This window comes from Loxodonta africana, chromosome 6 (assembly GCF_030014295.1).
Source record: "Loxodonta africana isolate mLoxAfr1 chromosome 6, mLoxAfr1.hap2, whole genome shotgun sequence".
Classification (NCBI taxonomy): domain Eukaryota; kingdom Metazoa; phylum Chordata; class Mammalia; order Proboscidea; family Elephantidae; genus Loxodonta; species Loxodonta africana.
This window is the reverse complement of record NC_087347.1, coordinates 132,753,005-132,766,309: the sequence shown is the minus strand read 5'-3', so window position 1 is coordinate 132,766,309 and position 13,305 is coordinate 132,753,005.

The following is a 13,305-nucleotide window of genomic DNA, read 5'->3' as shown; positions in this document are numbered from 1 at the left end:
ACAGAAGAGGAAATAACCAAATCAATACCATTCACAGTAGCCCCCAAGAAGATAAGATACTTAGGAATAAATCTTACCAAAGATGTAAAAGACCTATACAAAGAAAACTATAAAGCTCTACTACAAGAAATTCAAAAGGACATACTTAAGTGGAAAAACATACCTTGCTCATGGATAGGAAGACTTAACATAGTAAAAATGTCTATTCTACCAAAAGCCATCTATACATTTAACACACTTCCGATCCAAATTCCAATGTCATATTTTAAGGGGATAGAGAAACAAATCACCAATTTCATATGGAAGGGAAAGAAGCCCCGGATAAGCAAAGCACTACTGAAAAAGAAGAAGAAAGTGGTAGGCCTCACCTTACCTGACTTCAGAACCTATTATACAGCCACAGAAGTCAAAACAGCCTGGTATTGGTACAACAACAGATACATAGACCAATGGAACAGAATTGAGAACCCAGACATAGATCCATCCACGTATGAGCAGCTGATATTTGACAAAGGACCAGTGTCAATTAATTGGGGAAAAGATAGCCTTTTTAACAAATGGTGCTGGCATAACTGGATAGACCTTTGCAAAAAAATGAAACAGGACCCATACCTTACACCATGCACAAAAACTAACTCCAAGTGGATCAAAGACCTAAACATAAAGACTAAAACGATAAAGATCATGGAAGAAAAAATAGGGACAACCCTAGGAGCCCTCATACAAGATATAAACAGAATACAAAACATTACCAAAAATGATGAAGAGAAACCCGATAACTGGGAGCTCCTAAAAATCAAACACCTATGCTCATCTAAAGACTTCACCAAAAGAGTAAAAAGACCACCTACAGACTGGGAAAGAATTTTCAGCTATGACATCTCCGACCAGCGCCTGATCTCTAAAATCTACATGATTCTGTCAAAACTCAACCACAAAAAGACAAACAACCCAATCAAGAAGTGGGCAAAGGATATGAACACACATTTCAGTAAAGAAGATATTCAGGCAGCCAACAGATACATGAGAAAATGCTCTCGATCATTAGCCATTAGAGAAATGCAAATTAAAACTATGATGAGATTCCATCTCACACCAGCAAGGCTGGCATTAATCCAAAAAACACAAAAGAATAAATGTTGGAGAGGCTGTGGAGAGATTGGAACTCTCATACACTGCTGGTGGGAATGTAAAATGGTACAACCACTTTGGAAATCTATCTGGCGTTATCTTAAACAGTTAGAAATAGAACTACCATACAGCCCAGAAATCCCACTCCTAGGAATATACTCTAGAGATACAAGAGCCTTCATACAAACAGATATATGCACACCCATGTTTATTGCAGCTCTGTTTACAATAGCAAAAAGCTGGAAGAAACCAAGGTGCCCATCAACGGATGAATGGGTAAATAAATTGTGGTATATTCACACAATGGAATACTACGCATCGATAAAGAACAGTGACGAATCTCTGAAACATTTCATAACATGGAGGAACCTGGAAGGCATTATGCTGAGCGAAATGAGTCAGAGGCAAAAGGACAAATATTGTATAAGACCACTATTATAAGATCTTGAGAAATAGTAAACCTGAGAAGAACACATACTTTTGTGGTTACAAGGAGGGGAGGGAGGGAGGGTGGGAGAGGGTTTTTTATTGATTAATCAGTAGATAAGAACTGCTTTAGGTGAAGGGAAAGACAACACTCAATACATGGAAGGTCAGCTCAATTGGACTGGACCAAAAGCAAAGAAGTTTCCAGGATAAAATGAATGCTTCAAAGGTCAGCGGAGCAAGCGCGGGGGTCTGGGGAACATGGTTTGCGGGGACTTCTAAGTCAATTGGCAAAATAATTCTATTATGAAATCATTCTGCATCCCACTTTGAAATGTGGTGTCTGGGGTCTTAAATGCTAACAAGCGGCCATCTAAGATGCAGCAATTGGTCTCAACCCACCTGGAGCAAAGGAAAATGAAGAACACCAAGGCCACACGACAACTAAGAGCCCAAGAGACAGAAAGGGCCACATGAACCAGAGACCTACATCATCCTGAGACCAGAGGAACTAGTTGGTGCCCGGCCACAATCGATGACTGCCCTGACAGGGAGCACAGCAGAGGACCCCTGAGGGAGCAGGAGACCAGTGGGATGCAGACCCCAAATTCTCATAAAAAGACCAAACTTAATGGTCTGACTGAGACTGGAGGAATTCCGGCGGCCATGCTCCCCAGACCTTCAGTTGACACAGGACAGGAACCATCCCCGAAGACAACTCATCAGACATGAAAGGGACTGGTCAGCGGGTGGGAGAGAGACGCTGATGAAGAGTGAGCTAATTATATCAGGTGGACACTTGAGATTGTGTTGGCAACTCTTGTCTGGAGGGGGGATGGGAGGATAGAGAGAGAGGGAAGCAGGCAAAATTGTCAAGAAAGGAGAGACTGAAAGGGCTGACTCAAGACGGGGAGAGTAAGTGGGAGTAGGGAGTGAGATGTATGTAAACTTATATGTGACAGACTGATTGGATTTGTAAACGTTCACTTGAAGTTTAATAAAAGTTATTAAAAAAAAGTAATAAAAAAAAAAAGATAAGAACATGTGTCTAACCTGCCACGTGGATCAAAAAACACCCAACTGGGAAAAACGTCTCTGCTACTTACCTGCTCCCTTCCTGCTCTGCACTGGGTCCTAGCTGACTTCAGAGATTGTCACATCCCTTGGGCCATAAGTTGAACCCGTCATGCACTCTAAGCCATTCTCCCGGCCTTAGAGAGGGAACGAATTAACAAATAGGGAAAAAATAATCTCCCCTAAACCAGGAACTAAGGGCAGAAACAGCTTCTTTGTCTAGGCACAGGCATAAGGGGCCCATGGACTTTGAATGCCTTTCGCCCCTGCATAGACTTTTGTGGGCCCATTTCAACAATGTAGGCCCTCATTAGTATAGTACAATAGGGTATATACCTGAAGTCTAACTTCAACTCTTTCATATATATGGTGGAGATGCCGGTTCGTGACATTTAACACTGCTCTGCCTGATAAGTAGCTTACTTACCTACCTATATAAGGGGCCTAAGGACTGGTGGCTCCACCCATGCCGCCTAGTGAACTATGACAGGGGTCCAAGAATAAGTGGTGCTTCCCAGTCCTTATAGCCAAGAGCATTGGATGCCCATACTCCAGCTGCAAAATCCACCCACCTACCTGCTTTAAGTTACAGGGATACACTTTCCTCACACACACTAAGGGGTAATTGTCAGCCCCCTGCCTTGCTCAGTGTGTAACCCCCTACTACAGCCAGATACCTGGGCTTACACCAATCACCCTTGCTCATCTAGGACTGTAGGTAGGTGAGAGCTTGACTACCTAGACACCTAAGCTGAATCCATACAAAAAAAGTGAATGGACTTCTGGGCTCATATACATAGTAACAGTTTTAACCACCTGATGACAGGACGTTAGAGCTTCAAAGGTGCCAATAATCAAACTAGATCACTGGAGAAGCTTATTTGGGCATATGAAAGCAAAACAAGAAGCTAGACCACAGTAAGCAAACATAAAACAAATAAATACAATAATTATTGATGGCTCAGAGAAAACAGTCATTATCAAATTACATAAAAAGACAGACCACGATGGCTTCAGCAAGCTCCCAAAACAAAGAATCAAGAAATCTTCTGGATAAAGATAATTTCCTAGAATTACTGGAGGTAGAATACAAAAGATTAATATACACAACACTTCAGGAGATCAGAAAAAATGTAGAGGAAGCCAAGGATTAAACAGATAAAGCAATAGAGGAATGTAAGAAGATTAGAAAAGGGCATAATGACAAATTTAATAGGCTGCAAGAATCCGTAGAGAGACAGCAAACAGAAATTCAGAATATAAACAATAAAATTTCAGAATTAGACAACTCAATAGAAAGCCATAGGAGCAAAACTAAGGCAATGGAAGTCAGAATTAGTGAGATTGAAGAAAAAAAGCCCTTCACACCAACATACTTGAGGAAAAATCAGATAAAGAATAAAAAAATGAAGAAACCCTAAAAATTACGTGGGACTCTTTCAGAGGCGTAACCAACTAGTGATTAGAGTAATAGAATGGGGGGGGAATAACACAAAAAACAGAAAGAATTGTTGTTCAAGACTTTTTGGCAGAAAACTTCCTTGCTATCATGAAAGATGTGAGGATATCTATCCAAGATGCTCATCGAACCCCACACAAGGTAGATTCCAAAAGAAAGTTACCAAGACATATTATAATCAAATTTGCCAAAACTAAAGATAAAGAGACAATTTTAAGAGCGGCTATAGATAAACAAAAAGTCACCTACAAAGGAGAGGCAATAAGACTAAGCTCAGACTACTCAGCAGAAACCATGCAGGGAAGAAGGCAATGGGATCACATATATGAAAACTTGAAAAAAAAAAAAAATTGCCAGCCAAGAATTATATATCTAGAAAATCCATCTTTCAAATATGGTATCAAAATTAGGACATTTCCAGATAAACAGAAGTTTTGGGAATTTGCAAAAACCAAACCAAAATTACAAGAAATAATAAAGGGAGTCCTCCAGTTAGAAAATCAATAACATCAGATAACAACCCAAGAACACAGGACAGAGCAACCAGATATCAATCAAGATAGGAAAATCACAAAATAAAGCTAAAACACTCAAAATGGGGCAACAGAGAAGTCATTATGTAAAAGAAAACAACATTAAAACAAAAAAGAGTGACTGAAAATGTAGCCATCGATCTTCCATATGGAGAGGAAGTCGAGGCGATATAAAAAAAAATAAAACATTGGCTTAAACTTAGAAAATAAAACATTACCCCTATTAGACAAATAGGGGTAAATGTTAAGATAACCACAAAGGAAACTAACGATCCTAAGCATCAAAATAAAATCAAGAATAACATAGACTCAGTAAATACAAAATCAACAACAAAAAAGAAGAGGAAAAGAAAAAACAAAAAAAAACCTCAGCAAAGAAACTGTCAATAACACACACACACACACACACAAAAAAAAATCAAATGACAGCACTAAACTCATAATTTTCCATAATTATGCTGAATGTAAATGGTCTAGATGCACCAATACAGAGACAGAGAGTGGCAGAATGGATAAAAAAAAAACATGATCCATCTATATGCTGCCTACAAGAGATGCACCTTAGACTTAAAGACACAAACAAACTAAATCTCAAAGGATGGAAAAAATATATCAAGCAAACAGCAATCAAAAAGGAGCAAGAGTGGCAATATTAATTATTGACAAAATATACTTTAAAGTAAAATCCACCACAAAAGATAAGGAAAGACACTGTATAATGATTAAAGGGTCAATACACCGGGAGGACATAACCATAATAAATATTTACACACCCAATGACAGGGCTTCAAAATACACAAATTCTAACAGCACTGAAAACAGAGACAGCTCCACAATAATAGTAGGAGACTTTAACACACCACTTTCGTTGAGGACGGAACATCCAGAAAGAAGCTCAGTAAAGACACAGAATATCTAAATGCCACAATCAACCAACTTGGCCTCATAGACATATATAGAACATGCCACCCAACAGCAGCCAAGTGTACTTTCTTTTCCAATGCTCGTGGGACATTCTCCAGAAGAGACCACATATTAGGCCATAAAGCAAGCCCTAACAGAATCCAAAACATGGAAATATTACAAAACATCTCTTCTGACCATTAAGCCACTAAAGTAGAAGTCAATTACAGAAAAAGCAAGAAAAAAATTATCAAACACATGGAAAAAGAACAAAACATTTCTCAAAAACTGCTGGGTTATAGAAGAAATTAAGCATGGAGTAAAGGAATTCATAAAATCAAATGAGAAAAAAACACAACTTACCAGTACCTTTAGGACACACCAAAAGCAGTGCTCAGAGGTCAATTTATAGCAATAAAAACACACATCCAAAAGGAAGAGCCAAAATCAAAGAATTATCCCTACAACTTGAACAAATTGAAAGAGAGGGGCAAAAGGAGCCCTTGGGCACCAGAAGAAAACAAGTTGTAAAAATTAGAACAGAAGTAAATGAAACAGAGAGTAGAAAAACAATTGAAAGAGTTAACAAGACCAAAAGCTAGTTCTTTGAAAAGATCAACAAATTGAATAAACCACAGGCCAAACTGACAAAAGAAAAACAGGAGAGGAAGAAAAGAATTAGAATAAGAAATGAGATGGGTGATATTACAACAGACCCAACTGAAATTAAAAGAATCATAACAGAATACTATGAAAGATTGTACTCTAACAAATTTGAAAACCTAGAAGAAGCGGACAAATTTCTAGAAACAAGTTGCCTTCCTAAAGTAACAGAAAGAAGGTAGAACAACTAAATACACTTATAACATAAGAAGAGATTGAAAAGGTAATTAAAAAAAAAAATTCCACAAAAAAAAAGCCCTGGCCCTGACAGCTTCAGTGGAGAATTCTACCAAACTTACAGAGTTAAGACGACTACTAATAAAGGTATTTCAGAGCATGGAAAAGGATGGAATATTCCCAAACTCATTCTATGAAGCCACCATAACCCAGGTAAAGACACCACAAAAAATAAAATTACAGACCTATATCCCTTATGAACTTAGATGCAAAATCTCCAACAAAATTCTAGCCAACAGAATTCAACAACATATCAAAAAAATAATTCATCTTGACCAAGTGGGATTCATACCAGGTATACAGGGATGGTTCAACATTAGAAAAACAATCAATGTAATCCATTGCATAAATAAAACAAAAACAAGAACCATGTGATTTTATCAATTGATGCAGAAAAGACATTTGACAAAGTCTAACACAGTCATTTTGACAAAAACTCTCAGTAAAATAGGAATAGAATGGAAATTCAACATAATAAGCGGTATTTACACAAAGCCAACCACCAACATCATCCTAAATGGAGACAGTCTGAAATCTTCCCTTGAGAACGAGAACCCAACAAGGATGCCCTTTATCACTACTCCTATTCCAACACTGTGTTGGAAGTGCTAGCCAGAATAATTAGGCTAGAAAAAGAAATAAAGGGCATCCAAATTGGTAAGGAAGAAGTAAAAGTACCTCTATTTGCAGATGATATGATCTTATACACAGAAAACTCTAAAGAATCCACAAGAAAACTATTGAAACTAATAGAAGAGTTCAACAAAGTATCAGGATACAACATAAAAATACAAAAATCAGTTGTATTCCTCTACACCAACAAAGAAAATGTCAAAGAGGAAATCACCTAATCAATACCAAATGCAATAGGCCCCAAGAAGATAAAAATACCTAGGAATAAATCTAACCAGAGGGGTAAAAGACCTACACAAAGAAAACTACAAGACAGTACTGCAAGCAACCAAAAGAGACCTACATAAGTGGAAAAACATACCTTGCTCATGGATAGGAAGGCTCAGCATTATAAAGATGTTTATTCTACCCAAAGCCATCTATAGATACAATGCAATCCTGATCCAAATATCAATGGAATTTTTTAATGAGATGGAGAAACAAATCACCAGCTTCATATGGAAGAGGAAGAAGATTCGGACAAGTAAAGCAGTACTGAAAAAGAACAAAGTGTGAGGCCTCACACTTTTAGAACCTATTATATCACCACAGTAGTCAAAACAGCTTAGTACTGATACAACGACAGATACATAGACCAGTGGAACAGAATTGAGAATCTAGACCTAAATTTATCCACATATGAGCAACTTAAATTTGACAAAGTCCATTAATTAGGGAAAAGACAGTGTCTTTAACAAATGGTGGTGGTATAACTGGATAACCATCCGCAAAAAAATGAACACGAACAAAAACTAACTCAAAATGGATCAAAGATCTAAATACAAAATCTAAAACAAAAAGATTATGGAAGAAGAAATAGGGACAATGCTAGGAGCCCTAATACTTGGCATAAACAGTATACAAAACATTACTAAAAATGCACAAACACCAGAAGAAAAACTAGATAAGTGGGAGCTCTTAAAAATTAAGCACTTATTCTCACCAAAAGAGTAAAAAGACAAACTACAGATTGGGAAAAAAAATTTGGCTACCAAAAATCCAACCATAGCCTAATCTCTAAAATCTGCAAAAACTACAAAACCTCAACAATAAAAAGAAAAATAACCCAATTAAAAAATAGACAAAGGATATGAATGGGCACTTCACCAAAGAAAACATTCAGGCTGCTAACAGATAAGTGAGGAAATGCTCACGATCATCAGCCACTAGAGAAATGTAAATCAAAACTACAACGAAATACCATCTCACCCAAACAAGGCATTATCCAAAAAACACAAAATAATAAATGTTGGTGAGGTTATGGAGAGACTGGAACACTTCTACACTGCTGGTAGGGATGTAAAATGGTACAACCACTTTGGAAATCAATTTCACGCTTCCTTAAAAAGCACCATACAATCCAGCAATCCCACTCCTTGGAATATATCCTAGAGAAATAAGAGCCCTCACATGAATAGATATATGCACACTTATGTTCATTGCAGCACTGTTTATAATAGCAAAAAGAAGGAAGCAACCAAGATGCCCATTAATGGATGAATGGGTAAACAAATTATGGTATATTAGCACATTGGAATACTACACAAAGAAAAAGAACAAGGATGAATCTGTGAAACATCTCATAACATAGAGGAATCTGGAAGGCATTATGCTATGTGAAATTTGTCAGTTGAAAAAGGACAAATATTGTATGAGACCACTGTTATAAGAACTCAGGAAAAGGTTTAAACACAGAAGAAAACATTATTTGATGGTTATGAGTGTGGGGAGGGAGGGAGAGGAGTATTCACTAACTAGATAGCAGACAAGAATTATTTCAGGTAAAGGGAAGGACAACACACAATACGGGGTACGTCGGCAAAACTGGACTAAACAAAAAGCTAAGAAGTTTCCTGAATACAACCAAACACTTAGAGGGAAAGAGTAGCATGGTGGGGGGAGGGGGTCTGGGGACCATGGTTTCAGTGGATATCTAGGTCAATTGGCATAACAAAGTTTATTAAGAAAGCTTTCTGTATCCCACTTTGGTGAGTGGTGTCTGGGGTCTTAAAAGCTAGGGAGCTACCATCTAAGGTTCACCAATTGGTCTCAACCCACCTGGAGCAAAGAAGAATGAAGAAGACCAAAGACACAAGGTAAATATGAGTCCAAGAGGCAGAAAGGACCACATAAACCAGAGACTACAATAGCCTGAGACCAGAAGAACAGGATGGTGCCTGGCTACAACTCATGACTGCCCTGACAGGGAACACAACAGAGAATCCCTGATGTAGCAGGAAAGCATTGGGATGCAGAGCTCAAATTCTTGTAAAAAGACAAGACTTAATGGTCTGACTGAGACTGGAGGGACCTTGGAGGTCACGGCCGCCAGACCTTCTGTTAGCCCAAGACAGGAACCATTCCCAAAACCAACTCTTCAGATAGGGATTGGCCGGGACTATAAGACACAAAGTGATACCGGTGAGTACTGGTGAGAAGTGTGCTTCTTCGCTGAAATAGTCACATTAGGCTATCTGTGCAGCTCCTGTCTGGATGCAGAGGGAGACAACAGCTGGTTGAATGGACATGGGGAATATAGGGTGGAGAGGAGAAGAGTGCTTTCTCATTAGGGGGAGAGCAGCTGGGAGTACATAGCAAGCTGTATATAAGTTTTTGTATGAGAGACCGACGTGATTTGTAAACTTTTAGTTAAAGCATAATAAAGTAAAAAACAAGGAAAAAAATTAAAAGACCTCTTAAAAATGTTGAAAAGCAAAGATATCACCTTGAGGACTAAGGTGCGCCTGACCTAAGCAACGATGTTTTCGATCACCTCATATGCATGCAAAAGCTGGATACCGAAAAAGAATTGCTGCCTTTGAATTGTGGTATTGGCAAAGAATATTGAATATACCATGGACTGCCAGAAGAACGAACAAATCTGCCCTGGAAGAAGTACAACCAGGATGCTCGTTAGAAGCAAGAATGGTGAGACTATATCTCACATACTTCAGACATGTTGTCAGGAAGGATCAGTCCCTGGAGAAGAACATCATGCTTGGTAAAGTAGAGAGTCAGTGGAAAAGAGGAAGACCGTCAAGGAGATGGATTGACACAGTGTCTGCAACAATGGGCTGAAGAATAGAAACAATTGTGAGGACGGTGTAGGAAGGGGCAGTGTTTCCTTCTGTTGTTCATAGGGTTACTATGAGTCTGAACTGACTCGATGGCACCTAACAACAACAACAACACTTCACAGTATAATATCAGTGTATGTTTAAACACATACACTCATTCACACACACACACACACACAACTCTCTTAAATGGAAACCTAAATTTAAGTCCCTGAAAACACAGACATTCTCACTATTACATCATACATTGGCCATTATCTTCACAAGTTTTGTACCAATAATCTGTGAGTTCTTCAGTAATTTAGGGAGCCAATCAGTCAAAATCTTTAAGTGATTGCCGAAATGAACCAGGTGCCACATCTTTTAGCAGATACGGCTGAAGATAGACGACAAATAATATTTCTAAGTTTAAGATATAGCATAGTTTAGTTGGGGAGTAATCTTTACTTAACAACATAAAAATTAACCCCAATCCCCTTCCTAAACCCTCCTGGGTTCTTATGTCATAGACCCGACTTAAGTTTCATTCTACCTCAGTAAAAAAAGTATAGACTTTAAATTCAAAATTTCCTTAAACCCAAATCTGGTGAGGCCCTTGTTGAAACCTCTTTAATCAGCGAAGGTTCTTGATTTCATAAATCTGGCTAGCTCAAACAACAAATAAATTAAGGGTATGTGGATACATTATAGAATTAATTGGAAAGACTAGAGAAAAAGGGGTAGATATCAAAGCTACTCTGCAGAACAAGAAGCAAGCGGTGTTATAGCTTATTTTAGGAGAAACATTCTAGCCAGGATTTCATCACTGCAGACTTACAACCTAGCTGCCACCAACGTTAGAGACTGCCACAATGGCTGTGTACCCTAAACTATCTATTAGCTTTGTGTTCTTCAATTAACATTCAAAGCCCTGGTTTGTGGGTCTGTTTGGTAAACCTAAGGGGGTGGAGGGGAGGAAATCTATCTGCATGCATTGTTTCTGTTGCATGAGGTGGGCAGTGGTTTCTACCAATACCATACCTAACAGGGGGCTATTCCTATTTAGAAGGAGGAACTAGACAATAAAAAAGAGAATGAATAGATGAAAAACTTCATTAACTCTTCAGTGCTCCATTGACCTACAAATGACTTCATTACTCTCCAGCTCTTTTATAATAACATTTAAACCACTTTGCCTGAACTTTAAGGATCTTCTTGCTATCAAACCAAAAACCAAACCCGTTGCCATCAAATCAATTCTGACTCATAGTGATCCTGTAGGACAAAGTAGAACTGCACCATAATGTTTCCAAGGAGCTGCTGATGGATTTGAACTTCCAACTTTTCTGTTAGCAGTCATCTTGCTATAAACCAAAAACCAAACCTGTTGCCACCAAGTCAATTCTGACTCATAGTGACTCTCAAGAACAGAGGAGAACTGCCCCATATTGTTTCTAAGGAGTGCATGGTGGATTTGAACTGCTGATCTTTTGGTTATAAGCTCTAGCTCTTAACCCCTATGCCACCAAAGTTTCTTATTTCTTTATTCGTGTGTCTTCCACACACACCTTCCAATTCAAAACCCCTGAATTAAAAAATAACGTTGTGGTTTGATAAGGAGAGCTGGTCTTCCTTCTAAGGTTTTTGGGGGAAATTTTTTCCCCCGTGGGCCACATCATACATAGACATTCTGGAAACCTGTCATAAACTGCTATGATACTACTTATTAGGATAAATGGTTGAACACGACACTCCTAACATATGCAACCAAAAGGTGATAATTTTTTTTCTCAAATGTTAAATTTCTAACTACTTTTAAATTTCATTTCACATTAAAGGTCATTTTAAGTTCACCATTAAAGCTATAGGATTGAATACATTGTATAATAAGGTAACAGTGAAAATTACTGGACATTGACATATTTTGCACACTTTGCTGATCAGATCACTGAATTTTCCTTTTCAGAATAGCAGCTAAATCCACATGTGAAATAAATTGATATGGAGTTTAATAAACACGAATCCAGAAATGAATGACAAGTCTTTTCAAAGCAGTAAGGTGGTCAGTGGCACCAAAATGAGTGTTCTTACCTGTCAAAAAGTCAACTGGTATATGTGCCTGATGAGGTCAGAATGAAAGCGAACGCCTCATTTGTTTCTGGAAAAAAGACGCTAGAAGTTTGAGTACTAAGATTTAATTCTTAATTGACTGTTAGTAAGATTAATTTGAAGAAATGTTACTAGGTAGAATGAGCCATGCCTGCGTAGTGTGATATTTTAGTTCTAAGAAAGCATTCTTGGTTTGGAGCTGAATGAGCAGGACAGTTAGGGTGAGAATGGCTTTCCTGATCCTTATTTTTAACATGATACATTCTGATCTATTTCATTTCCAAACTCATGTAAGAGGCTTTGGAAGTTCTGGTGCTTGCAGCCTAGACATTCCTAGGTTCGTTCACAGAAAGCACACACACAACAACAATGAACCCTCTCTTCTGAAAAAAAAAAATTAATTGTACATTCTTCTGTAATGTCAAATCTCATGGCCTATCTCTATTATCACAGTTATTTCCTTCTAGTTTGTAGCATAGTTAACAAAATCCTAACCAAGCATATATTCTAGCAATTCCTACGCTGTAAAATGTACACAAAAATAATTACTTATGGCTTTGGGTAGGATGAATTATGATTGTGTAAGTAAAGCACACAGTACAGCACACTGTCTAGCACATGTTGTTGTTGTTAGGTGCCGTTGAGTCAGTTCTGACTGCAACCCTATGTACAACAGAATGAAACACTACTTGGACCTACGCCATTCTCACAATCGTTGTTATGCTTGAGCCCATTGTTGCAGTCACTTTGTCAACCCCATCTCTTGACAGTCTTTCTTTTTCAAAACCCTCTACTTTACCAAGCATGATGTCCTTCTCCAGGGACTGATCTCTCCTTATAACATGTCCAAAGTATGTGAGATGTAGTCTCATCATCCTTGCTTCTAAGGAGCGTCCTGGTTGTACTTTTTCCAAGATAGATTTGTTCATCCTTTTGGCAGTCCATAGTATATTCAACATTCTTCGCCAACACCACAATTCAAGGCGTCAACCCTTCTTCAGTCTTCCTTATTCATTGTCCAGCTTTTGCATGCATATGAGGT